Genomic DNA, 27,999 nt, shown 5'->3' with positions numbered 1-27,999 from the left:
CTTCAAAAAGAGAAGAAGACACTCCTTTTTAAAGAACACTACATCACAATGCAGTACCAATCCACTTCTGCTCTAAGAACCCACCAGCCCTTTCAATAACTTGTGGACTGTGCCATTACCTTCGACTCATAAAGCACCATTCGGTTCCCTTTTAGCCAAGTTCGCATTTTCAAATGCACATTCAATCAATCAATCAATCAATCAATCAATCAATCAGAATTTATAAAGCCCAGCTAATCACCCAACAGCGTATCCAGGTGCTTGCAGGTTCCAGAGGCTTATTCGAACAGCCGGGTGTGGAGGGCCATTGGGAATTCTGGAAGGGAGGTGATGGTCCGGAGGTGTATGGGAGGCTGTTCCAGATCTTTGCTGCTATGTGGGAGAAGGAGAGTCCTCCACTTCTGCTTCAGTAGATACGAGGAGTATGGGCGAGTGAAAGGGAGGCGGAGGGTAGTCTTTGCAATGGTTGGTGGAAGTTCAGGTGGTTGTTAATGTAGGCAGGTCCTTGGTTGTGTAGAGCCTTGTGTGCGTGTGTTGGCAGCTTGAATTGGCATCTCTACTGTACAGGGAGCCACTGGAGTTTTCCTAGGTGGGGTGTAATGTGGGTTCTTCGGGTAAGGCCAAGGATTAATCTGGCTGAGGCGTTCTGTATGGTCTGAAGTCTCTGTAGGAGGTGTGCGGTGATTCCTACCTAGAGGGCATTGTCACAGTCGGCTGCAGATGAGGCCTTGGTGTGTCCTGTATGTAAAAGTAGCCACTTGAAGATGTCACATAGCATGCACAAAGTGAGGAAGCAGGCAGAGGAGATGGCGTTGATCTGTGATTTCATGGTAAGCTTTCATGCCAATGATGATTCAAAGGTTTCTGGTGTGGTTGGAGAGAGTGGGTGTGGGTCTGGGTCCCAGGTCTGATGGCCAGGAGTTGGTTCATGTGTCTGTTGCTGTTACACATACATACCTACATACATACATACATATATATATGCATGCAGAGAAGGATAGAGCAATTGTCCAGTAAGTCAGGAAAGAAGACCAATAGGGCAGTAGAAAATAATGGGGAATTTGGAGGCTTTTTGGAGAGAGCACAGTCCGAGAATAGGGATGGGGAGGGCAAATGGGTGGCACAGATGAAATAGGTAGAGCTAAATGTTTAGCCAGAAGAAGGCTCAGGCAGAGGCTTAATGAGGGGCTCAAGCAATGGAGATGGAGATGAGGTTGGGATATTGAGAAAGTAATGGTCACTGGGAAAGTGGCAGGGCAAGAGAAGGTCTGAAAAGAGTGAGACACGTAAAAAACCTAAACCACTTCAATGTTGTAGAGAATGTCCTCTACAAAAGCCAATAAAACAACATAAAGCAATGAAGAGGAGCTGGGTAGAGCAGCACAGGTTAGAGAAAAGAGTTAAAGAAAAAATCTTCACAGTGTGTCTGGCATGGTAGTCAGGTTTCACACACACCTATTCAGATATCATTTAGTCTGTGGCAGCCAATTCCCGGAAATACATCCAGAGTTCAAACATTTGAAAGGTCAGACCAGAGTGTCACTGGTAGACTGAAATATTTCGCAATACACAGTTTTTGACACCAAGAAGAATTAGTGCTGAACACCTAGCACAGGTGTATGCAGAAAATTTGTAACAGCAGACATCATTTTACAAGTTTAAATGGGTGCTAAGCTTATACAGACAGCAGCCACCCCAATGGTCTCCAAGTTGGAACACTAAAGTTCCATCGCATATTGAAACAATTGCTTGCACACCAAATATAGTAGGTGTGGGAAAATGATATGCTAGTAGAAGTTGGTAGGGACCTATCACTAGCAATAAGGCCAAAATCACGATATAACGTCCATTCAAGGGCTCAATAAATTATCCCCTGGTTCAACCTTTGGTAGCTGGCAATGAGCAAGCACCCTTAACTTAGAAAACAGGAGTGTAAAGCATTTAAAAACACCAATATATTAAATAAGTAGGACACAACACACAATACAAATCAAACACCCAATAATAGAAGTAGAAAATAACAAAATCCAATGTATGGTCCCGGAGATAAAATTAAGGGGCAGATATACAAGCCCCGCACGCCACATTTGCGCCGCCATTGCGTCACTTTTATGGCGCAGCGGTGGCGCAAAGCCAGCGCCATGCTGCGGGGTATTTACAACGTTACGCATCTGGGAGATGCGTCACATTGTAAAGCCCTGTGCCACATGTAGGCATTTTGGCGCAGGAAGGGGCGTTCCGGCGCGGGAAAGCCTCATAAAAGTGGCTGAGTGAAATCTACAAGATTTTACTCAGTCACTTTTAGAGCCATGCTGCGTCAAACCCCTGCACCTGCTTGAAGCAGGCGTAAGGATTGATGCAGCATGTTAGGTATGGGGCACCCCGAGCCTTTATGGAGCTGCCTTGCACTTGCGACGCAACTCCAGCAATGCGTCACTGTTCCGGCAGTAGATGAGTTACACATCTGTCTATTCTTGCCCCATGGTGCGCCGCATTGTAAATGTGGCGCATCCATGGTGGCGCAAGAGGTGTCTGCCATGACGCACAATAACTGGTGCATCCCTGCTGATATTCCGGGATGTGCCCGTTATTGTAAATCTGCCGCCATATGATTTCTACTGCCTAAAAACAAAAAGCACCAACTTGGGACATCTGGTCACGCTTGTCTGGGACAAGGTCAAAGTTTGAGGACGAACGCAATTGAGAGCGGGTTGGATACACTGAGCGGGAGGACTTGGTCTAGTTATTACCTTCACACCTGGTTGTTTTTCTGGAGGCTTTTTTTCTCTGCATCGAGCAAGGCACCTCTTCAGGCCGGGATCTGAGTAGATAATGGTGGCTTACTTCAGCGAGAGGCCACAGTGAAATCCTGGAACTCTCATTGACAACAGGAGCTCCTGAGCTTTCAGCTGGACGAACATGAAATCTAGGCCGGGTCGTGGTTTGACCTCAGCGGCTTGCTCTCTTTTGGCGTCAGAGAATTGACTCTTGACGACAAGTCGTTCAACTTATGAAGCTATTTCTAAAAAGTTCTCTGTACTTCTGGAACTTCTTTGTGGGTTCAAAGTGTCCGAAACACCAATCTAAGTCCCCCCGCCATCCCGTCGTACAGTGGGACCGCCCGCCATAAGGGCGAAGTCCTGTGCCTGCCATTAGGATGTGCCTACCACAGTGGCGGGTGCATCCCTAACATTGTGGTGGGCGGTGCACTTACATGCGCACAATGTTTCAATGTGTCAGGGAGTCCTTAGGCCCCTGGCCACCCTTGATTTTGCGAATCACTGACACAATTTCAACCTCAAAAATATTGAGGTACAAAAATATCGAAGTCAAGAATATCGACATCCTATCTACATCATGGTAAGTACAAAAATATTGAGAAAAATATCAATGTCAAAAAAATGTTAAAATAATAATGTAAAATTAAGTTATTAATATATATAATTAAAAGAAACAGTTAAAATAATTAAAAATGTTTAAAAATAAAAACTGATACATATGTTAAAATAAATAAAACATATACATATAAAATATAATAAATTTACTTACGTAAACATATTCATAAATATTTTAGTAACTTATCAATTGTTAAAAACATTTTATGAATTATAAATACATATATACACATACAAAAATAATATTATTACACATTTTACAAATATATTTAACAAATTAAAAAAATTACAATATTTTTATTTATTTTTTGATAAATTATACACAATATTAACTAAAACAATACAGAAAAATATGGACAGTGGAGGGAAAGAAATTACTATTCCTACTGCAAAGATTGCAACAGTAGGGAAAGTGTTGGAAAGCGTAGGGGTAAAAATTACTATTCCGACTCCAAAGAGTGCAACAGTAGGGAAAGTGTTGGATAGCATAGGGGTAAAAACTTACTATTTCAACTCTAGAGAGTGCAACAGTAAGGAAAGTGTTGAATAGCATAGGGGTAAAAATTGCTTTTCCCACTCCAGAGAGTGCAACAGTAGGGGAAATGTTGGATAGCGTAGGGGTAAAAATTACTATCCCCACTCCGGAGACTGCTACAGGAGGGAAAGTGTTGGCTAGTGAAAGGATTGAAATTACTATTCCCACTCCAGTGAGTGCAACAGTAGGGAGAGTGTTGGCTAGCGTAAGGGTAAAAATTACCATTCCCACTCCTGTGAGTGCAACAGTAGGGAAAGTGTTGGATAGCGTAGGGGTAAAAATTACTATTCCCACTCCAGAGAGTGCAACAGTAGGGAAATTGTTGGATAGCGAAAGGGGTTAAAAATAACCTTCTCATCAATTAAATACGCTTTTTTTAATTAAAGAATGATTTATTAATAAATTAACAATAAATTCATTAAAAATACCAATAAATTAAATTTAATAACTACTTTAATACAATAAATTACTTTCCACCCAATTCCCCAATAAACACAAATCCCACTCCACATCAAATCTAACACAATTAACATAATTATCAATTAACCAATCAATGAAAATTAATTAAATATTAATAAATAATTAACAATTAAATAATTATCATTACCAATAATTATTACTTAATATACATTCATTTCCCAGTAATAATTAATTAACAATACATTAATTATCAATACTAATACATATTAATACATTATTACCTAATTATAATACATTACTTCCCACCCTATTCCCCTATAAACACACAACCTGCTCCTAAACTGAATTAACACAATGAATATATTTATCAACTAATTAATTAATACAAAATAATTACCAACTAATCATTGATGAACAATAAATTAAGTATCAATACTAAAAAATAAAAATTATTAATTACTTTATTATAATTAATTTACCCACAACCCGCTCAAATAAACATGTATATAATTAATACAATTGTCAAACGATCAATTAATAACAATTAATTACCAATTAATAATTAATTAACAATATATTAAATATCAATCCCAATAAATATGAATTAATTATCAATCAATCAATCAATCAGTACATTTGTAGAGCGCGCTACTCACCAGCGAGGGTCTCAAGGCGCTGAAGTTCAAGTTCAAGTTCAAGTTCGAGAATTTATATAGCGCACTACTCACCCAGAGGGTCTCAAGGCGCTTGGGGAGGGGGTTCATTATTTGTCGAATAGCCAGGTTTTAAGTTCTTTTCTGAAGGAGATGTGGTTCTGTGTAAGGCGGAGCTGAATGGGGAGTGAGTTCCAGGTCTTGGCCGCCAAATAGGAGAAGGATCTACCTCCCATGGTGGATCTTTGGATATGCGGAACTGTGGCGAGGCCTTGATTGGAGGATCTCAGTTGGCGGGTGGGTGTGTAGAAGGATAGTCGAGTGTTGAGGCATTCGGGACCTAGTTTGTAGAGGGCCTTGTGTGCGTGGGTGAGGGGACGGAATGTTATTCTCTTGTTGACGGGAAGCCAGTGGAGGTCTTTCAGGTGGCCGGTAATGTGATCTTGGGGAGGGATGTCCAAAATGAGTCTCGCTGATGCGTTTTGGATGCGTTGGAGTTTTTTCTGTAATTTGGCTGTAATTCCGGCGTAGAGGGTGTTTCCGTAGTCTAGTCGACTCGTAACCAGTGCGTGGGTGACAGTCTTTCTTGTCTCGGCGGGGATCCAGTGGAAGATTTTTTGAGCATACGAAGTATGTTGAAGCAGGAGGATGAGACGGCGTTGACTTGATTGGTCATCGAGAGTGAAGAGTCTAGGATGAAGCCAAGGTTATGTGCGTGGTCCGTGGGTATGGGTGCTGAGCCCAGATCCGAAGGCCACCATGAGTCGTCTCAGGCAGAGGGGGTTGATCCTAGGATGAGCACTTCCGTTTTGTCTGAGTTAAGTTTAAGGCGGCTGTTTTTCATCCATACGGCTACATCTTTCATGCCTTTGTGAAGATTGGTTTTGGCGGAGTTGGGGTCTTTGGTGAGGGAGAGGATCAGCTGGGTGTCGTCTGCGTTGGAGATGATGTTGAGGTTGAAGGGAGAGGGAGGGGCCGCTACTGCTCGAATAGCCAGGTCTTGAGGTGTTTCCTGAAGGTGAGTTGGTCCTGGGTCGGTCGTAGGTGAGCGGGGAGTGAGTTCCATGTCTTGGCGGCCAGGTAGGAGAACGATTGTCCTCCGGTGGTGACTCTGCGGATTTGTGGGACTGTTGTGAGGGCGAGGCTGGCGGAGCGGAGCTGGCGGGTAGGGGAGTAGAATGAGAGGTGGTTGTTGAGGTATTCGGGGCCCATGTCATGAAGTGCTGTGTGTGCATGGGTGAGGAGCCTGAATGTGAGCCTTTTGCTGACGGGGAGCCAGTGCAGTTTTTTCAAGTAGGCCAATATGTGGCTGTGGCGAGGGATGTCAAGGATGAGTCGTGTGGAGGCGTTCTGTATGCGCTCCAGTCGTTTCTGAAGTTTGGCTGTGGTTCCTGCGTAAAGGGTGTTTCCGTAGTCCAGACGGCTGGTGACGAGGGCCTGCATGACCATCCTTCCGGTTTCTGTGGGAATCCACCGGAAGATCTTTCAGAGCAGGCGCAGGGTGTTGAAGCAGGAGGATGAGATGGCGTTGACTTGTTTGGTCATCATGAGCGAGGACTCCAGGATGAATCCTAGGTTGCGTGCGTGGTCCGTGGGTGACGGTGCGGTGCCCAGTGCAGTGGGCCACCAGGAGTTGTCCCAGGGGGACGGGGATTGTCTGAGGATGAGGACCTCCATTTTGTCTGAGTTCAGTTTCAGTCGACTGAGCTTCATCTATTCCGCAACGTCCTTCATTCCTTCCTGGAGGTTGGTTTTGGCGGTGGTCGGGTCTTTGGTGAGGGAGAGTATCAGCTGGGTGTCATCAGCGTAGGAGATTATGTTGAGGTTGTGTTTGCATGAGATGGTGGCGAGGGGGCTCACGTAGATATTGAAGAGAGTTGGGCTGAGCGAGGAGCCTTGGGGTACGCTGCAGATGATCTAGGTGGCCACGGAGCAGAACGGTGGGAGGCAGACTCTCTAGGTTCTGTTGGAGAGGAACGAGGTGATCCAGTCCAGCGCTTTTCCTCAGATCCCAGTGTTGTGGAGGCGGGTTGTTAGGGTGCGGTGGCAGACGGTATCAAAGGCGGCTGAGAGGTCTAGGAGGATGAGGGCGGTTGTCTCCCCGTTGTCCATCATGGTCCTGATGTCATTGGTGGCTGCGATGAGGGCTGTCTCTGTGCTGTGGTTGGCTCGAAATCCAGACTGGGATGGATTGAGCGAGTTGCTTGCCTCGAGGAATGCAGTCAGCTGTTTATTGACGGTCTTCTCGATGACTTTAGCCAGGAAGGGAAGAAAAGAGATGGGGCGGAAGTTCTTGAGGTCTTTAGGGTCAGCTGTGGGTTTTTTCAGAAGGGCGTTGATCTCTGCATGCTTCCAGCTCTCTGGGAAGGTGGCTGATGCGAAGGAGTTGTTTATGACGTACCGGAGGTGGGGTGCGATGATGGCATATGCTTTGTTGTAGATGTGGTGGGGGCAGTGGTCGGAGGGAGAGCCGGAGTGGATATTGTTCATGACGTGGGTGGTGACTGTGTGCTGATGGGGGTCCAGTCGCTTAGGGTGGTGTTGGAGGTTGTTGGTTTGGAGTCCGGAGGCAGAGCCTGGGCGTCAAAGCTGTTGTGTATGTCTGCGATCTTGCGGTAGAAGAACGTGGCAAGGGAGTTGCAGAGGTCTTGTGATGGTGTGATGTCGTTGTTGCTGGCGTTGGGGTTGAAGAGCTCTTTTACAATGCTGAAGAGTTCCTTGCTGTTGTGGGTGTTGTTGTCTAGCCGCTCTTTGAATGATGTCCTTTTGGTGGTGCGGATCAGCTGGTGGTGTTTGCGAGTGGCGTTCCTGAGGGATGTCATGTTTTCTGTCGTCCGTTCGTGGAGCCAGGTTTTTTCGAGCGTGCGGCATAATTTCTTTGAGTCTTTGAGGGCTTCGGTGAACCATGTAGTTTTCCTGTTGCTGGTCTTGCCTGGGGGGTTCTTAGGCGGAGCGAGGTTGTCGGCACAGTTGGTGATCCACTGTGCGACCGTTACAATTACATTACTTCACACCCTATTCCCATATAAACCCACAACCCGCTACAGAACTAAAATGCAAAACTTAATTACAAATAATTAATCATTTCTAAAAATGATTAATTCACTTACTATAATTAAATTACGATCCACCCTATTCCCCTATAAAACCACAACCGGCTACGGTACTAAAACACAAAATTCACTTTAAGAAAATTAATAACTTCTACACAATAATACATATATTTAAAAAAATAATATAAAACATAACAAAACATGTGGAACACATACATATAAAATACATACTAAAATACATAACACTAACACAAACATCGATATTTTTAACATTGATTTCATTACTATCAATATTAATAACTTTGATATTAACAAAAATAATATTTCTTACCTTCAGGTCGATATTCTGGTCACTGATATTCTTGATGTCGATATTCTGCCCCTACGATATTTAAAAATCGATATTAATGTAGTTTGTTATTAAAAACTCAATATGTTGTCTGTGCACCTGATTTTGTATTACTAATTTGTGATTACCAATTAGGTAACCGTAAATTAGGTAATGCAAAACCCTTTGCACCTGTGCGCATTTAGACCCCTATGAACGAATGGAGTAGCATTTCCTAATATAAATTCACTAACTGTGATTGTGCCCCTGTAGGAATTGATATTAGGGAATAGCTATTTTCTTACGTACCATTTCGCATTCCCTAAATAGCATTTACCTAAAATTCGCTATTTAGGGAATGCAAAATGGAACTTTGATATGTGTCCTGAAGTGTCTCCAGGGAAATTGCAGTACGGTCAAAAGGAAGTTCAGTATTTGGAACACATCATTGTGAAGGGAGCTAGAAAGGTGTCTCCAAAAGTAACAGAAGCGATCACGCAGATGAACCCACTACGAACTCAGAAGGAAGTCAAGAGGTTTTAGGTAATGGTTTGCTACTGTAGACAGCTGATACCAAACATTCCTTTAATGAGGAAACCTCTACTGTGGTTGACAGGCAGAGATGTGTTTAATTCGATTACATGAGACAACAAATGTGCAAAAGCGTTGCTAAAGTTGAAAAAAAAATGTTGTTGTGGATCAGCACTAGGAATGCCTGATTATTCAAAGGAATTCACACAGTGAGAGATGGGGACGCTCTCTCATTGTTGACCCAGATGCATGGAGATGCCGTAAAAACAATTGCCTACATTTGTACTGCATTTAACCTATAGCTGCAGGTCTTCTTGGTTGCCTTAAAGTGGTTGATGCGATAAGCATTAGTCCAGAAAAGAGTGAGAACATAGTGGTGGGATACCCTTTAACTGTAATGGTCTCACACTCTGTTGAGTTGTTGTTAACAAGAAAAAATTACCCACAACAGACTGACTCGCTAGGAATAAGCCATTCTCTCATCCGAAAATAATGAGATATGGAAAGATATATAGGGATGCACGATCCTTAACCCTTCAACACTGTTGCCTGTAAATAATACTGATTGTGATGAAATTGAACAGGATTGCATAGATGTCACAGATTTATGCACTAATCTCTGACCTGATATTAAGAATGAACCCCTGATTGAGCCTGACCATGTATTGTTTTTGGATGGCTCATGTTTAAGAGGTAACAATGGCACACTAGGAGTAGCATATGCTATGTGTAAAATATGTTGTCAAAGCTTCATAGCTTCAGAAAGCCACCTCAGCACAAGTTGACAAATTGATCACCCTTACCAGAGCATGGAGTTTACCTGCACAAATGATGGTTACCATTTTTACAGACAGCCAGTACGGGTTTGTGATGTCCATGATTTTGGGAAACTATTATCCCAACGGGCATTTCTGGCCTCCTCCGGTGTTCCTATCAGAAATGGTGCTGCCTACATTAGCGAGTTGTTGGAGGCTTTACAGTTTCCAGGAGAGTGGTAATAGATATGTTGCCATGGGCAACAAATAAATAGATTCAGTTTCTAGATACTGTGCTTTCTCAGACTGCACATGCAAAGAAAAGTTCACCTTTGAGTCCGAAGAGTAGAGTTCCTTTACCATGTTGATGAAAGTCACTGACACATAGGAAGACTTGAAAAGGGTGCAGGAAAATGTGTCAGAAGCAGACCAAAACAGTTGGGTAAAAGCGGTTTGTGAGAAAAAAGCAAACTACATTTGGATGTTGGCTTATTGGAGACCAGTATTACCAGACAGTCAGTTTCAGTAAAGCTTTATTCGATTTTTGTAAAATATAAAATCATAAAAGCTACATATATATATACACATCATTATTTCATAAAAAATACATAGCCATCATCCATTAAAACCATTAAAAAATACATTAAATGAGTGCATTTGTCAGAATAAAGCTTTACAAAATCAGAATTAATTAATTAAACAGTTTCCAATAATCTCCGCTTCCTCAGGATATGCTTTTTAAAAAACACATCATGACCATAATACATTTATCGTTTCCTAGTTGTAATAGACTTAAATACGCTGGCCTACATTGTCGCCAGTAACCCTGTCTCAGATATTGTTTAATCCACCTCCTACGTTCGTAATCATAATATTTACAGACTAAAATCAGATGGAAGGTGGATTGTATAGACTGGTTATCACATGGTCATGGTACCAGGGTTCTTGACCAGTCATTTCTTTCTGGAAAAGTTACTAAGTGGAAAAATAGTTCAAATCTGAACCTGGTCAATATAAAGCGGTCAAAACCCACAGCACAGATTTATAAATAAGGTTGAATTGTCTGGCTAATCAATGTCATTTGATGCTGGATTACTGTGCTTTTCGTAAATTCACCTGTTACTCTCAACGTATCAAAGTGGGTCATACATAATCTTTTTAGGCCCTTCCTTGAAATTCCGCTATTTGATTCAGGGTTACTATACAATTCGGGTCTTTACAGGTCAATGTATTCTTGATATAAGCTAACCACTGGATACTTTTAGCTTTGTCCAGGGCCATCAAGTCCTTTATGATATCCCTGTTGAGACCCAGGGCTTCCACAGTCCATACCCTGTGCCCTAAAGTAGAATTGGCTGTAATTTTATTCGGTCGGAAATATGTTCCATCCCTAATTCTGCATTACAGTTAAATACAGACGCACCCTGGGGAAGCGATAACAAATATCTTAAAAACCCGTTTTCGGCTATTTGAATGGAGGATGCGTCCCGGATTCCCCAGATTCCGGCCCCATATAGAGTTATGCTCCTACATTTGGCCATATATATTTTAGCAGGATTTCAGGTGGTCTTTTTCCTAATTGTTTTGCAAAGTTCATTAGGGCCGCTAGAGATCCTTTGAATAATAAAGTCCTAGATTTCATGGCTCCCACCCATGAACCTGAACCATCGAGTAACACCCCCAGGTAGGAGAAGGTTTTGGCACACTCAATTGAAAGGCCATCCGTCTGGATTGTCCTACATTTGGAACGATCTTTCCCGCATTTCATCATGAAAGACTTTTTGGCATTAACTTTTAACCCTCTTTTTCCCATAAATTGATTGTATATTGCTAATGCCCTCCTTGCACCTATCAGCGTGCGGGCCATAAGCACCGCGTCATCCGCATAAAGGAGTGAGATGACCTGCTTCTTACCATATCTGGGAGAATCAATTGTGCTGGCCTCCAACTCCCCCTCCAAAGCGTTCGTATAGATGGAGAATAGGAAAGGGGCCAGCACGCAGCCCTGTCTCACCCCCTTCTCAATGCGAAAGGGCCCTGTGCATTCTCCATTTTTTCAGTGTCTTACCCTAGCCATAGCCCCGGAATACAGCTGGCGTAGGAATTGTATTATGGCCGGTTCCACTCCTATTTCTTCCAGGGTTTGCCATAGCTTCAGGGGTCCACACAGTCAAACGCGGCTGTGAGATCAACGAAGATGGCATATTAAGATTCTTTCTTAGCTCGAGAATATTTCCCCTGAATGATTACAAAATTTAGAACCTGCTCCACTATGCCCATCCCCTCTCTAAAATCATATTGGACAGGACTAAAGATATTGTCACTTGTCCATATTTGAAGTTTCTCTAAGATCACCCTCCCTGCAATCTTCATAAGGGAGTCTAGTAGGGAGATTGGTCTATAGTTTACTGGGCTCTCTCTGTCTCCCTTTTTGTAGATCGGTATTATTACCGATTCAGACCAGGTTTTGATGAAACCCATTGCACAACAAGCCTGCAGTGCACGCGTACAAATCGGAGCCCACAGATTGATAGTCAATTTAAATATATCATTTGGTATTCCGTCTGGGCCCGGGGCCTTACTTCCTTTGCTCTTATTTATTGCCATCACGACTTCAGTATGTTGAATTTCTATATCTATCGGTGCGTGTTCCATTATAGGTACATCCACCTCAGGTATCACTTTAGCGGGGCCATCATTTCCCCCGTCCTTTTTAAATACACTAGAAAAGAAGTCAATCCAGGTGGATTCATTAATGGCAATCTCTATTCGTGCGATGTCTTCCTTTTTAAAGTATGGGGCTTTCACTGCTTGCGAAAACAGTTTCGGATTTTTACTTTCCGACGCTTTTACTAGATTATGCCAGGCCAATTCTTTAACCTCCTTTTTTCTATGGGACCTCGCTTGATTGTATGCCCTTCGGCAGTCTCTTATTAATTCGTTATCTCTGGGTTTAATGCTAAGAGCAGTTTTAAGCTTGTTATAAGCCTTTGTGCAGTGGGTATCAAACCATCCAGTAGTCTTATCACGGATATTATTATTAGTTTTAGTGAGAGAATCCTGTATTACTGTGGTAATATTTCCGTAGGCATCCAGAATTTCTTTGTGTGTGGAATCTTCATCTAGGCAGACCTGGATATATGGCAATGCCTTAGAAATGATTCCCTCATTTGTTTTTACAGGATCTAATGTGCTCCACTTCAATGCAAACCCATTATTGCATGCCAATGATATACTTTGCGTCCATGCCAACGACTCGATAGTCGTAGATTTACTCCATTCCGATAAGAATAAATATAGGCTAGTTGGCAAATGGTCACTAAGGCCATTCATATGCGTCTCATACTTCTCTACCCTATTGGCATGTTTATTAGGAACTAGTATAAAATCAATCACCGACTGGAAACCCCTTGATAAAAAAGTTGGACTAAACTCCACCATTGGGGAGCACATCAAATTTGCAAACCCAAAGCCAGGGTAGCCATAATGTCATTCCTTTTCACTCCTTTCTCCGTGTGAATAAAGTGATTTGTAAAACTGCTTTCTTCCCATTCATTTTCTCGGGAGCTACACACTAATGACTTACATATACTAATGTTAAAATCCCCTCCCCATACCACAATTACATCTCTGCTATTGACAAAGTTTGCATGGATTACGTCTTCCGTAAGATTACTCATTACCTCCATAAAGTTACCTTTACTGGTGTTATTATAGAGGTTTACCACCACCATGTCCAGGCCCGCCAATAGCTGGATAGAGACTATTTGATAATAGGATGTATATTTCATCATTTTTATCCCCCGCACATTCATTAAGTTGGAAACATAGACACAGATACCATCTTTATGTCTACCATGCGTAGAGGGCACCGCTGGGATGTTGAAGGTCTTATATCCGTCTATATGTGTTTCCCCAATTAACCATGTTTCCTGTATACAGAGGATATCAAAGTCATGTATAAACTATGACCACTCAGTGCTAGAGATCTTGTTCTCCAGACCATTTATGTTCTAGAACATTACCCTTACCAGCCCTCGTGAATTTGCTACCTTTATTGACGGGAATTTAACACTATCGTTTGGTGGCGTCGGTGCTTCCAATGTGGCTATTGTCACAACACTCCCTTTATTCCTCATAGGGTTATCGTCAGTTGTACTAGTTATTGCCTGAACACTATTCATGTAAGTCAGGTCATTGGTCAGACATTTTTTATATCTAGTCGCTCCTGTTATCTCGGTCACCCCTACTAGATCTAATGCGTTCACTATTCCCGTTGGTATGTTCCCTATCTCATCCATTCTAGGGGGTATTACTTTTTGTCCTGCACCATGCTTTGGGATACACCGTGCATTTTCCCTATACTTCCTATCAACCTTACTCATCCCACACAGTCAGTCACAGTCATTTAGTCCGGACAGTACTCCTAATCTGTTTTGCCCTGATGGCGTGGTATTCCCCTGCCATCCCCCAAATCTGTTTTCCTCTGCTCCCTTCCCAATGTCTAGCCTGATTATGGGGTGCATTCCTTGCTTGCTGCCATGTATTCCAGTTATCCGTTCTTACTTGATTCGTGGGGCTATAAAAGAAGGCAAGTGGTAGGATCTCAATGCCTAGTCCCCTGGGACCCCCCTGATCCCCACTTCCCTCATAATCCTATCAACTGGCACTTTACTGTTAAAATGAATCACAATGCAGTCCTCCTTGTTTGGCTTCCTTGATCTACCTACCCAGAAAACCTGTCGGGCCATTATGATATGTTGCCCTGCCAACCTCCCTTCTAATGTGTTACTAGACAGCCAGTGCATGACTTTATTTTTTAGCTGGCTGTAGTCCTCTGTCACTCCCTCCTTAAGAGGTGGTACATTTCCTAGAACTAGGACCAGGAATGCTGATTGTGGCGGTAAATTGAGTGTCCGTAGTTTAATCCAGGAGCTGTCAGGTCTCATCAGCAGGATTTACCTCCTCCACCGGTACATTTAATGGATTCATCCTAGGATTACTATGTTCTTTGGTATTATTACTCTGTTCTATACCCTCTTTTTTAGCTGGCTCACACTTTGTTTTATTCGGTCTTGGTTCCTTCACTATACAAGTTGGTATCGGACATGAGGGAGGTTTACTGGTTGTACCCTGCTTACTTAGGTGTATAGCCATACCCCCTCTTTGATTTTTTGGAAGCTACATTCACTGCCCCAGATTGGTTATCAGCGACTACCTTGACAAGATATTCTACCAGTCTGTTGTTTCCAATGACACAGTATTACCATGGATATAAACACTAAGGCAGGGATTCAATAGTGGGACTTTTCAGAAAAAGTTGGTATAACCCCAGATTCTGGATGTTAGCAGAGGAGATCTGCCTTTGGTGTAATATGTCAACAATTGAGTGCAGGAAAGACAAAATGCAACACTGTGACACAAATAGGGAGATCAAGCGGTCTTTTCAATAGGATGCAGGTAGATCTGATCAAAATGCCTGTGCAAAACGGACTGAGATGTATCCTGATGTTCGTGTGCATCTTTTCAAGATGGGTGGAAGCCTACCCTCCAGAGGACATGATAGTCTCACTGTAGCAAAACTGTTATTTTAAGAATGAATACCTAAGTTCAGCATGTTGATTTCCCTAGAGTCAGCTAGAAGAGCGCACTTCAATAAAGAAGCGTTGAAAATGATCTGCCCAATCCTACAAATTGAACAAAGATTACAATGCAGTTACAGACCAGAGGTCTCTGGTATCATAGAGCAGGTTAATGGTACTATCAAATCTGGCACGAGCAGAAAGGCTTATCTCAGAGGCAGTGTGTAAAGCATTTGTGAACACATACAGTAACCCAGTAACAACACTACAGATGGACACCACACAAGTTTAATATAAAGAATAAGTATTCTTTATATAGACTTATCACAAGACCGCAAACGACAAAAATCCACAATACTGTAATTAAAATGGCAGAATTAGCTTAGTTCTCTTTAGATGTTAAAATGCGACACATTGAGTCAATGTACCTTAGGATGCGTAACGCTATACAATGAAAGTGTTGCAGGGAAGGTGATGCGTCTGTCCCTTGTTTGCAGGGACGGTGATGCATCGGTTTTTAACTGCTCTTCCCTGGTGATGCGGCTCGCAACGCCGTGTTGCGATGAAGATCCGGTGCGATGAAAACAAAGATGGCGTCTCTTCCTTGCGAGAAGATGCGTGCATGCCTGATAGCCGTGAGGCAACTCAATGATTCTTCTGGGCCGCAACAGGCCCTGCTACATGCTTCTTTAGTGATGCGGGACGCTCCAGCGAGGCAATGCAGCAACTGCAGCAGCGACACCCTTCTCAGTGATGCGACTGCAGCGGCGGCGACATTCTTCTCCGGTGATGCAAGACGCTTCTGCAATGCGATGCGACAGCTACAGTGGTGACACCCTTGTTTAGTGATGCTGCGGCAGTGGCACGTATCTTCTTCGTGAGTCGCGCTTACAGCTCCTTGCAACACCAGTCCTTCAGAAAACCTAACACAACTGCAGGCACTTCCAAAGAACTCTGGGGAGCTGGTGGTTGAAGTCTGTTGTTCCTGAGACTTCAGCAGGAGGCAAGCTTTTTCTCAAGCCCTTGGAGATCCTTCACAAGTTGCAGAAAGTACACACAACGTCTCTCTCTCCTCTCTTTCACACTTAGGCAACCACCGCAGGTTAATCCCCCAAGCAGCACTTCAGCTTGGGGATAGTCTCTCCTCAATCTCTCTGGTTCCTCTCCTCAGTTAGGATTAGGCTGCTTCTGTGGGTGACACAACCAGTGCTGCAAACCCAGCAGCAGCATTTGGTTTACAAGCCCTGGGCACACTCAGTGCACTGTACTAGGGTCTGACAAGTAAACCAAATAAGCCAATCATGGAGTCACTAATCCATACAACAATTTACCAGAGGGAACACTTGGACTGTGGTTTAGTTTGTCCACCAAGGGAAAACCTCCTTTTTACTGGACAGCAGTGGCACAGTCCCCAAAGCATCTAACTCCAGCAAAAACACATGAGGCAACAGCAAAGAAATTGAAAGGGAGACCCACGCCAAGGTGCCAGGTCTAACAGGATCTAACTGAAGATTCTGCAGAGCATGCAAAGTGTGTGGAAGCAGGAGGAGGCGGATGTTTTGATTTGTTGTTTCATGGTTAGGTGGCTGTCGAGGATGATGCTGAGGCTGCGTGAATGGTCAGTCGGTGTGGGTGTAGGTACGAATTCTGCAGTCCATCAGCTGTGGTCCCATGCAGAGGTATTCTTCCTGAAGACCAGTACTTTAGCATTGTTGGAGTTGAGTGGGTGGCAATTGTCTCTCATCCATTTAGCTATGTTGTTCATGGCATTTCAGAAGTTGTTCATGGCATTTCAGAAGTTGGTTTTGGCATTGCAGGGGTCCTTGGCGAATGAGAGGATCAGTTGAGTGTTGTTGTCTGTGTTGATGATTATATTGAGTGTATAGAATCAGATGACTTATGTGTTTGAAACAAAAATCTGACATACCTTTAGTAAATTAACAAATAATTATTTTTGCTTACAAAATACATATAGCCAACTCACTAAAGTGAAAATATAGCAAGCTGTGCTATTAATTAAATAATAAATAATTTATCTTTACATGCTAAAACACATACAGTTATCTCACAAAAGTGAGAATTAGCAAGCAGTGAGAGACATGATGATTTTGGGGTCCTTCCTAACCTAGGGAGAGGACCAAGCAGATGCCTTGAACTCAAAGAGCACATTATAGAGAAATGATTTGTTGGTGGTCCCGTCCTCCTAGGACCATACCCCAAGCACAAGTATGTGCAAAAATATAATCCCAACCAAAGGCCCTGCAAAGCATTATGGGACAATATTCTAGAATGCAGTGAATATTATAGTATCCAATATCAAAACACTCCTCAAGGGGCAGACTCTGGGGCTCAGCTGAGAGCTAAACTATAATATTCGCTAAACTCTGGAATCTCGCCCCATAATGCTTTGAAGGGCCTTTGGTTGGCATTGCATTTTAGCCCATAACTTTGCTTGGGGTGGTCCTAGTAGGATGGGACCACCGCCAAATCGCATGATATGCGCTTTGTGTTCAAGGCATCTGTTGCACTCCCCCTAGGTAAGGGGTGACCCCAAAATCATCAACTCTCTCATTGCCTGATGATTTTCAAAGTTCACTTTTGTGAATTGGTTATATGCTTTATAGCATGTAAAGTTAAAGTTGATTTACCAAAGGGTTGTGGGTACAGTAGGTGCCTCCATTACGTAGCGAAGTGGGAATTCTTGCATGAATTCCGTGTTTTCCATGAAATGCGTAGTTATCAAACCTCCTAGCAGAGCGGAGTTCATTGCTCAGGGATAGGAATAAGTATAAATATATTGTGCATTTAATTTTTGTAATAACAGTGTTAATGATCACCATGGTACTAATAGGATTTTATTTAAAACCGGAGTCAGAGATCAAGGCAAAGAATGTTACTAATTCACCTTCACACAATACTATGAAAGATCCATTTAGTTACTCATTTGTTAGAATACAAAACAGGTGATTTCTGCATTGTTTATTTTAGGTTATTACAAAAATACAATAACGCAAAGATCTGTTTATCTGAAGAAGTTTGCACAGAGCTGGAGATATATATTGTAAGACACGGGTTGAACTGTAAATTGAATACTCATTTTCCACACTATTGCTCCCCTGGAGCTGATTTAAAATCCAGGTTCTCACCCACTCATAAGCTGTCTTCCTTAGTTCCCTGGGACCTGACAGCTTAGAGTGCACTGGATACTGGTGTAACTTCTCTTGTACACAATGAGTCAGAATGTGACCATCGAGGATTAAATTGTACAGCCCTCATAAGTACTCACCTGGTTACCTTTAATCCAGCCCTCTAGTGCCTTCACTGAGATGTCTACAAAGTCCAACCAGGACTGTTTGTTTACTTTCAGGGTGTCCCTGAACTTCACCCTGGACTGCTCTGGGATAAGACCAAGTTTCCTGACTAGACATTTCCTCATACGTGAGAGGTATTCTGCCTCATCCTTCTCTAGGGTCAGGAGCCAATCTTTCCCAGCTAATTGGATCAGCCCCCACAGGAGTGAACCCCACTATTTGGAGTGAACCCTTCTCATCCTAAGGGCCTTTTAAAATTCTGTCATTTATTTGTCGATGTCATCCCCCTCTTCATACTGGAAAACTAACCCCTTGGGAAGCCTAGGATCAAACCCACCACTCTTACACATCTCAGTAGCTTCCTCGTTTTCGCAGCCACTATTTCTTCTCTCTTCCTCCCTTGCCCAATACATTTTAACTAGTTTCAGCTTCTCCTTCTCTATGGCAATGGAGCTAAATGAACCTCAAAGGATAGCTGTGGTTCCTCTGGTGGGAGCTATCCTTTCCTTCCCCAGCTGGAAGTTTGTGCCTGGTACTGGAAGTTATGGAAAAGTTGTCATCATCCTCCTCCTGAAGGTTCTAGGAGTGGTCAGTTTCCCCTTCCCCTCCACTCTCTGGAGCTGAATGTGGCCAGGCCTTATGGGACCTAATCAGTTCTGCCATCATAATCTTATCAGCATTAGGTAGCGCCCTGGACTTGCACTGTACCCTGAGCTCAGGTACTGTGAATTTGGACAGGCTAGCCAGAAAAATCTCCATTGTATCCCTAGTTTTGAGTCACAAAACAACTTTGCAAATCAGAGATAGAACAATTTAAAAACATTCAATATGAATTTAAAACAGTTTAGTTCAAATTCAAAATTCTATTTCTTTTCTGAGTGAATATATGGATTTTTAAAGACGTTTACCTAATTACTGTATGGTGTAGTTTAAACACAGGTACTGTTCACACTGCTGAACATCACATGTTGGAAGGTGATTTATTAGGAGGTGTGGTAGCAATAAGGCCACAATCATAATATAAGGCAGAGTCTCAATTAATTATTCTGTTTCTCAACCTTTGGCAGCTGGCAACGAGCAGGCAGGCTTAACTAAGGAGACAGGTGTGTAAAGCATTTAAAACACCAATACAATAAATAAATAAAAACAACACACAATAATAATCCAAAACCAATTTATAGAAAAAGGAAATATTATAATGACTAAAATGACAAAAATAGAATGTGGGTAAATGGAGATATGAATTTAAAAAAATGAAATGTTTTCTAGTGCCTAAACATGAAAAGCGCCAACTAGGGACATCTGGCCATGCTTGACCGGGACAAAGTAAAGGTTTGAGGGCCACTGTGATTAATTGCAGGCCATATGCACTGAGTAGGAGGCCTTGGTCAACTGTTTACCATCCCATTTTATCAGGAGCTTTTTCTTTCGACGTCGAGCGAGGCCCCTCCTGAGACCAGTATACGAGTCAACAACAGTGGCTTGGTTCAGTGTGAGGCCTTGTGAAAACCTGGAAGTCTTGTCAATGACAGGAGATTTGGAGCTTTCAGCAGGACAACCCTGAATTGCAGGTTGGATCGCAGTTTGGCGTCAGAGGATTGACTCTCGACGACATGCCGTTCTACTTATGAAGCTATTTCCAAAAAGTTCTCCAAACTTCTGGTACTTCTTCCAGAAAGTTTATTTGTGGGTTCAGGGTGTCCAAAACACCAATCCAAGGGTCTAGAAGCTCTGAGATTGTCCTTAGGATGTTGGGACTATGTTTTCCACAATGCACCTGGACAAATTCTTCAAAGTCCACTAGAGGCTGTCCAGCTGGGTTCTTTCGGTGGAGATGATGCAGGTCGCTCTTTTAACCTGCTACTTTCAGGGAGCCAACTCCTTCACTTTTAGAAGCAAGGAAAATTCCTAAGAACTGAAGTTCCAATGTGTGCAGCAGGTGCAGTCATCCAGAGTACAATCCATTAAAGTGAAGGCCAGGGTTGCAACAGGGCAGTTCTTCTTCTTCGTCTTGTTTCAGGCAGGGATCTGAGTTACTGGGCAGCTCTCCCCATTTGGATTGAGTGTTATTGGGTGAAAAGTAGAGGGTCATATTGTTGACCCAGAAAGCACTATTTTTTCATAGTCCAAAATGGAGAAACTCCCACCCACTAGCCTGGCTAAGTTTCCCTAAAATGTTCCTTCCACCCGACTGGTAAACTAATTACTGGGGCTCCTGTCTGGCTGGGGTGGGAAGCTGTGGGGATGAGCCAGTGACCTGTCATTCCCTGCTTGAAGACCAGTTTGGCTATTCCACACCCATAAGCCTTATATTCTGCAGCTGCAGTTCTCCTCCCACCAGAGGCTTCTTTTGTCTCAGCCCAGGATACCGCACTCCTCATTAAGGTTTGGTGGCTCAGCCTGGCAAAGACTGGCAAAGACTGGCCAGTCAGAAAGAACCTGCTGGAAGGCTGGATTTTGGCTCATCAGAAAAGCAATTTATATCACTTATTTTTTGTGATAGTTATAACAGATCTAATCCTGACAAGTTCTTGGATGTATTCTAATTGTCATTTTGAAACTATGAAGTATGTTTTGAGCTCCCTCCTATCAATAGTTACATTTTCTTAAAGTATTCACATTTTAGCCTATGGCGCCAATGTGATACAATGGGGGAAAAGAAGGTGGCAGTCTTTCCCTCACCACTTTTATAGTGTCTTTGCTTATAGTTACAAAGCACCCCACCCCTGGGGCACCGAGGGAGGCCTTAGGGGTAATATATATGTAAAAACAGGGTCATTCAAGACTTTAGAAGTACCTTTAATTCCAAAGTCGAATTTGCGGTTACTGTAATTTTATAAGCAGCCTGCAAAGCAGGGCTGTTTTTAAAATGGCATTAGGCAACACAGGTGTGCCCACTTAAGTTCATCAAAGTCATTGGGCCTCTAAACCTGCATGTCCTGCCTATACTTACAGGTAGGTTGTAATTTCCAACTGTAATGATATGTAATTACCATGTACCTTTTCCACAGAGCACTTGCCCTGGGTCTGGTTAGCAGAGCCCAGGGCACAATCAGAGTCAGAACGCCAGCACCTTGGATTCAAAATGTGGGCAAAAGGGGGTGGGGGGGGCACTGTAAAAAGGTCTTGATTTCTCACAGCAGTGTAGTAATTCTTTGGTAACTGATTCAAAGTGAGTCCATAAAGAAGCTTAACCAGTTTTCTTTTGTTTCAGACTTTCAGTCAATATATGAACTGTAGCCAACATGTGTTTCGTCTATGGGTGCTAATCCCAATTGCATTGTCTGGGGTAGAAAGGACACACTCAAACAGTTTTGAACGATATCGCCAGATGTTATATTTTGACTTTTTGTAGAGCACACATCTCACTCTGGAGGGTATACAGGCATTAGATGAGAGGGACTGGGCTGGCCGAGTCTGAGTTCTAGGTAAAGGGCCATGTCCTCAGTGTCTTGTGGAATCTAGGGGGTGGAGAGGTGGCTCTGATGTGCAGGGAGAACCTGAGGGGGAGGTTGTTCCAGGCGATTGTTTGGGTGTGAGGTACGAGGTGTAGCCACCGGCTCTGACTCTGAGGATGCAGAGCATGTCAGTGAGCTGAAGTCAAGCCTGAACATAGGTTTCTGGTAGGGGATTGGAAGTTGATGCTGTTGTTAAGGTAAGAGAGACCTCGATTATGCAAGACTTTATAACTGTTTGTGAAGAGTGTGAAAATGGTGTGTATGGGGACAAGGAGATAGTGAGGCACTTTGAGATGATGTGGGTGCAGGGTGGAAGTGTGAGTGTGAGTCTGGCTTCTGCATTTTGTATGCATTCCATGTGTGACAACTATATTATAACCTTCACCAGTGCAAGAGCCATATCAAACGCAACATTGTATCATAGTATCCCAGATTAATTAAACTGTGATACTTATAACTCACAATTTTCTTTGTTAATCCATAAACTGCAGGCAGCAAAGCAGGAGCTAATCACTGCACATTTATTCTGACTTGTAGTTTGTATCATGAATGTGCTAGTTGTGAGGTATGAGTGCAGCCTGAGTTTGCATGAGAGTTAACATTTCCATATTAAACTGATTGCTCCTGGAGGAGTGCACCATGACTGATTCTCTAATTTACAAAGAACATTAAAGCACATTGCATAAGTTGCTGCTGACATTCAGACATAGAGAGACATAGGAAAGTCATTTATTCAACAGTTTAGTGCACCATGGACCTTGCATCAGGAAAAACTCTGTTATATGGATAGTTGTTAGTTCTCACTGCACTGGTGTTTACCAGGTGACATTGATGTAAGCCTCTATATGTCAACAAAGGTGGATGTTTAAAATGCCAGCTTTGTTTTGGTGTGGTTTGATTCATTCCATGATGCCTGCCTGGGCTGCTTACCCAGATCTTGCTAGATTTTAATGCTCCTGACTATTCCCGTTGTTGTTTTGGAGTCCTGAAACTAGTGGAGTATCAAAGTTGAAACAGGCCTAAAGCAAGCAATGATAATCAAGATAACATTATCTAAAAATGATCTTTTGACGCTTACCTCGTTTTGCAGCCGCTGTATTCTTTACTGAAGGAAGATGTATTGACTGTGACCTGTTAAATGTGTTTGCTGAAGGTATATGAATGTCTCAGACTCCTCCCCTTGACTCATCCCCTTGGTTCAAAGTTGACATTTCCATAGAAGTGTCTCAATAGTAGTGGAAATCATAGTCTGAAGGTTAATTGACTGCATTCATGGTTTCTATTCCTGAGAAACTGAAAGTGTGCACCATTTGACATCAAGGGCCCTTATCTGCCTATGGACAAAGTCCAGCGCCTGTTGTTATGTGCCTGCGTTGGGTACAGTGAATTAATCTCCGAGCAATAATGGCTGTAAATAGAGCAAAAAACACACAAGATGATGGACGGAATGTTGCACAACGCGAAAACATTCACCCCCAGTCACAGATCTGGGTTTAATCCATCGTTATTTTGCACACCAAGCCACCCCAGTGGCAGAGTGGGCTAAAGAACGGTGATGGGTTAAACCCAGATCAGTTGACTGGGGGTGAGTGCTTGTATTGTCAACGCTCCGTCCATCATTTCCTTTGGTTTTTCTTTGTAAATAGAGCAATACATTTAAAAAAAATAGATTATATGAATTCACTTTACACACAGCAAGCGCAAACAGGTGCCTGGTTCTGCCTATCATGATAGAGCCACAGACATTTGCCTGCATTTTCAGTTGGTCATGGCTATTACCCATCAGCCATTGCCAAATAGTAGAAATGCTTTACTATTTGGCCCGCAGCCCTGGAAATAGCAGAAAAACATCACTAGTAACCCAACTGCTGGCTAAATATTAGGGGCCTTATTTATGAAGGCCTTGCGCCGCCGGTGCGTCACTTTTAACATATGAAAAAGTGACGCACCAGTGGCGCAAGGCTTTCATAAATGAGGCCCTAGACATTCTGCAATGTTTTTGCGGTGTTTGGCTGGCAGCTGCGCAAATTACAAGGAAACTTCTCTGTTCACCTGGCCACAGGCTAAACAGCAGAGGTTTTATATTATTTGGAAAACCACAGTTGATGGACAGAATGCAGAACAATGTCATACATTCACCCCAGTACAGAGATCTGGGCCTAAATTCATCGTTTTTTTGCACTCCACACCACCCCAGTTCAGACATGGCCATATGCAAATCAGTCTGACCCTGTGCCTCATGGGAACAGTCCAGCCTGAACTGCCAAGCCATGCCGTCCATGGACCGGAAACAAGCTTCCGAGGACCGGTTTCTGGCATTCCAGCCGTCTTCAGCCCGGCTTGCTTGAATCCAGTGGTATGGAGAGCATGGGACTCACGTCTGAGCATACCCATCCCACTCGGGATGACAAATGCAAAAACCACAGTTGATGGACAGAATGCAGAACAATGCCAATCATTCACCCGAGTACAGAGATCTGGGCCTAAATCCATCGTTTTTTTGCACTCCACACCACCCCAGTTCAGACATGGCCATATGCAAATCAGTCTGACCCTGTGCCACCATTGCAATCACAAACTATAAAAAAAAATGCATTTTGAGTTGGAAGGAGACCACCCCTTTCATGAACTCTCCTATTTACAATTCAGATACGATTGCAAATGTTCTTTTACTACTCAAAATAATTTTCCAAATCATAAAAAGGGTGTTTTACATAATGATAGGCACTTTTGTTTTCCGAAAACTTGAGATTTTCTGACTTAGAGGCAAGCACTTTGTTATAGGTATAAAAGTCCTAAATGTTTGAATGTTTCAAAGTTATTTTGACAGACATGACACAAAATGCAACTCCAGTACACCATTGGCAAAGACATGGCGAGTTGGAAGGCTATTTATGGCGTTGTCTCGTGCACCGCAAATGCTCCTATTGCTTACTTGTAGTAGTGGCTAATGTTAAAGATGATTAGAACCTTTGCAACATTAGTTAGTGCTGTGTACTCTTCTAAAGCTATGTCCTTGGTCTTACTCACAAAGCCATGGAAATTTACTAGGGTCAAAAGTAGGATTACCAGAAGGCTCCATGTTATCAGAACACCTCTTTGTCTGTAGCAAATCAGTGCATTCTGGAATTAATCATTCTGGTTCAATACAATTAAAGAAATCATAGTAAAGAACCCAAAACAAATGGTTTGTAAAAGAAAAAACAAAAAATGTAAATGTTGTATTCCAATGACATGGTGCCATTTAATATTTAGATCGATTTTTTCAAAATAGAAACAATTGCACAGGGCTCCTTATTATGTGACCAGGGTCTCTGGGCTCTGAGGTCTGGTGTTGCAGGATCTTCAGTTGAACGGCCAGGTATTAAGTCCTTTCCTGAACTCTGAGAGAGAGGAAGAGGTGTGTGGGTGCAGGGGGAGACCATTTTGATCCTTGACAGTGAGGTAGGAGCAGGAGCATCCTCCACTGGTGTTTTGGCAGATGTGGGGGTGTAGGCGAGAAAGCAGGAGGAGGAGTGCAGGTGTCTGGCCGGTAGGTGGAAGTTGAGGCGACGGTTGAAATAGACTGGTCCTTGATTGTGTAGGGCTTTGTAGGCTTGATGAGTATCTTGAATTGGCATCTCTTCTGGATGGGGAGCCAGTGGAGGTTCTTTATGTGGGGGGGGGGACTATTTAGGGAGATAGAGGATAAGGCTGGCTGCTGTTTCTTGAATAGTCTGTAGTCTCTTCAGGAGGTGCAAGGTGATTCCACTGTAGAGTGCGCTGCTGCAGTCCAACCGGATGGTGATTTGGGCTCGGGTGACGGTACAATTAGTCCTGATGCTGAGCCATTTGAAGATGTTCCACGGTATGCAAAGAGTAAGGAAGCAGGTTGACAAGACTGGGTGGATCTGGCTTTTCTTGGTAAGTTTGCTGTCAAGTATGATGCCAAGGTTGCGGGCATAGTCAGTCGATGTTGGTGATGGTCCTAGTTCAGAGGCCCACCAAGAGTTAGTCAATGGGGAGGTGTTGCTCTCGAAGATCAGCACCTCAGTCTTGTCAGTGTTGAGTTTCAAGCAGTTGTTCCTCATCCAATCAGTGACTCTCATCATGCACCTGTGAAAGTTGGCTCTGGAGGTGGAGGGGTCTTCAGATAGCAAAGGATGATCTGGGTGTCGTCTGCATAAGATATGATGTTCAGTCCATGGGTTCTGACAACAATGTTGGTCGGGGGGTCACGTAAGTGTTAAAAAGAGTGGGGTTGGGGAATGCAGATGATACTCTTGGGTTCCAAAATGAAAGTAGATAGGTGAATGATCTGTGTTCTTCCAGTGAGGAAGGAGGTGGTCCACCGGAGGATGAACCCTTGTATTCCAATGCCGTGAAGCCTCTTAATAAGGGCGTGGTGGGATACGATGTTGAATGCTCCAAAGAGGTTGAATAAGATCAGGTCAGGTGATTCTCAGCAGTTAAGGAGGGTTCTGATGTGACCTGTGATGGTGATAAGGTCTGTTTCTATGCTACGGTTCATGTGGAATCCGAATTGGAAGGTGTCCAGCAGGCTATTGTGCTCCAGGTGTTCAGTAAGTTGGTGGTTGATGGCCTGTTTGGGGACTTTGGTGGATAAAGGGGGCAGGTAGATGGGGCAGTTATTCTTGAGCTCATTGGGGTCAGTGGATGGCTTCTTGGGAACGGGTCTGATTGCGTGCTTCCATTATTCGGGGAAGTTGGCTGTAGTGATTGAAGCTCGCTGCTGGTCTTCTAGCTTCTGAGGTTAAGAATGTGTTGGGAACAAGGGTCCGAAAATGATCTTGAGTGAGAAAAGAGTCAGTGGTGAGGTTGTCAGCAGTACAGCAAGGCTACAAGGAAACAAAAAGCAAGGACAACAGAATCAAAGTAGCAAGGCAGATATTAGCAGCAGCGGCAAGACTGACAGCAGTGCAACAAAGCTAACAATGGACAAAAGCTGGAACAACATGTACAAAGTAGCAAGGCAGATAGCGACATGACTGACAACAGTATAACAAGGCAAAAAGGGCAAAAAGATTGGAATGCAAATGCTAAGTAGCAAGGCAGATATGAACAACAGTGGCAAGAACAACACTACAACAAGGCAAAAGAAGAAAGCACAAAAGATAACTGTAGGAGCACTGACTAACCCCGCTGAATGTGGGCAGTAGGGGAACGCTTGGCAGAGTCAGGCGAGTGTCAGAGCGCATTGCAGCGCGTGGTAGAGAGGGGGAACAAGCTCAGCAACCCACTCCTTCCGGAGCAGTCAACAGCCACAGACAAAAGGGCACCCTGCTTAGAAAGTTTGTCACCTTTAATAAGAGAAATCTTTGACCTACCCTCCAACATCTACCCTGCGTCCTCACAGAGGAAGAACTAATCTGTATCCATTTGCTAAAAAGCACCTCACACAATTTCTTTGGATAGCCTTTCATCCATTCTCACTTACTTCAGTTCAGGGTCTCCACCCTCCATCCACAAGGATGTAATCAATACAGGGCCTATGTGTAGGGAAGCTGTATCTACTGTCCTTCACGTCATGCAAAATGCATCCCACTAGTCCATGCACTAAGACTTTTTCCACACAAGGAGTCTTACTACTAGGTACATGCTACTTATCCACCTCATATACATACACAGGGAATGTTAGCACAAATATCTAGGGGTCACACAGAATCCCTCTTAGGGATATCTGAGATGATCTAGCTGGAGCATGCATCACCCCCTCTTTTGTATATAAGAGCCTTTTTATTATCTTTAACTCCACTTTATTACCAGGACCCCTGATCTTTTTGTTAGCCATTAACCATTTTTCCTGACTTCAGCCATTGAAGCTTCTAGGGTGGAGGGGGTTAAACATAAAAAGAGATCACAAGTGCATTTTTTTCTGTAGTATGTATGTGAGGGCTGCAGGGCAGTGGGAGGACTGTCTTTTGGTCATTGGGAGAATACGGAATGGCAGTTAGAATGTTGAGATTAGGCACATTGAA

General features: G+C 43.2%; 1 protein-coding gene across 2 annotated transcripts in view; it reads right to left on the bottom strand.

Annotated features, from left to right (window-relative positions):
• LOC147659648 (interferon-induced protein with tetratricopeptide repeats 5-like) overlaps window positions 1-23,201 on the bottom strand; it is a 31,216-nt gene extending 8,015 nt beyond the window's left edge. Inside the window, exons 1-2 of one of the 2 annotated variants that reach the window (XM_086951578.1) lie at window positions 23,100-23,201; window positions 8,388-8,438 (exon numbers count right to left, since the gene is read on the bottom strand). The gene's annotated coding sequence lies outside the window, so the exon portion shown is untranslated. The remainder of the gene's footprint in view (window positions 1-8,387; window positions 8,439-23,099) is intronic. The other variant, XM_086951577.1, reaches the window with a different exon arrangement.
• Between the last annotated feature and the right edge of the window lie 4,798 nt (window positions 23,202-27,999).

The sequence above is a fragment of the Lissotriton vulgaris genome, unplaced genomic scaffold, assembly GCF_964263255.1.
Source record: "Lissotriton vulgaris unplaced genomic scaffold, aLisVul1.2 SCAFFOLD_1035, whole genome shotgun sequence".
Lineage (NCBI taxonomy): Eukaryota > Metazoa > Chordata > Amphibia > Caudata > Salamandridae > Lissotriton > Lissotriton vulgaris.
This window is presented reverse-complemented; position numbering and strand designations above follow the sequence as displayed.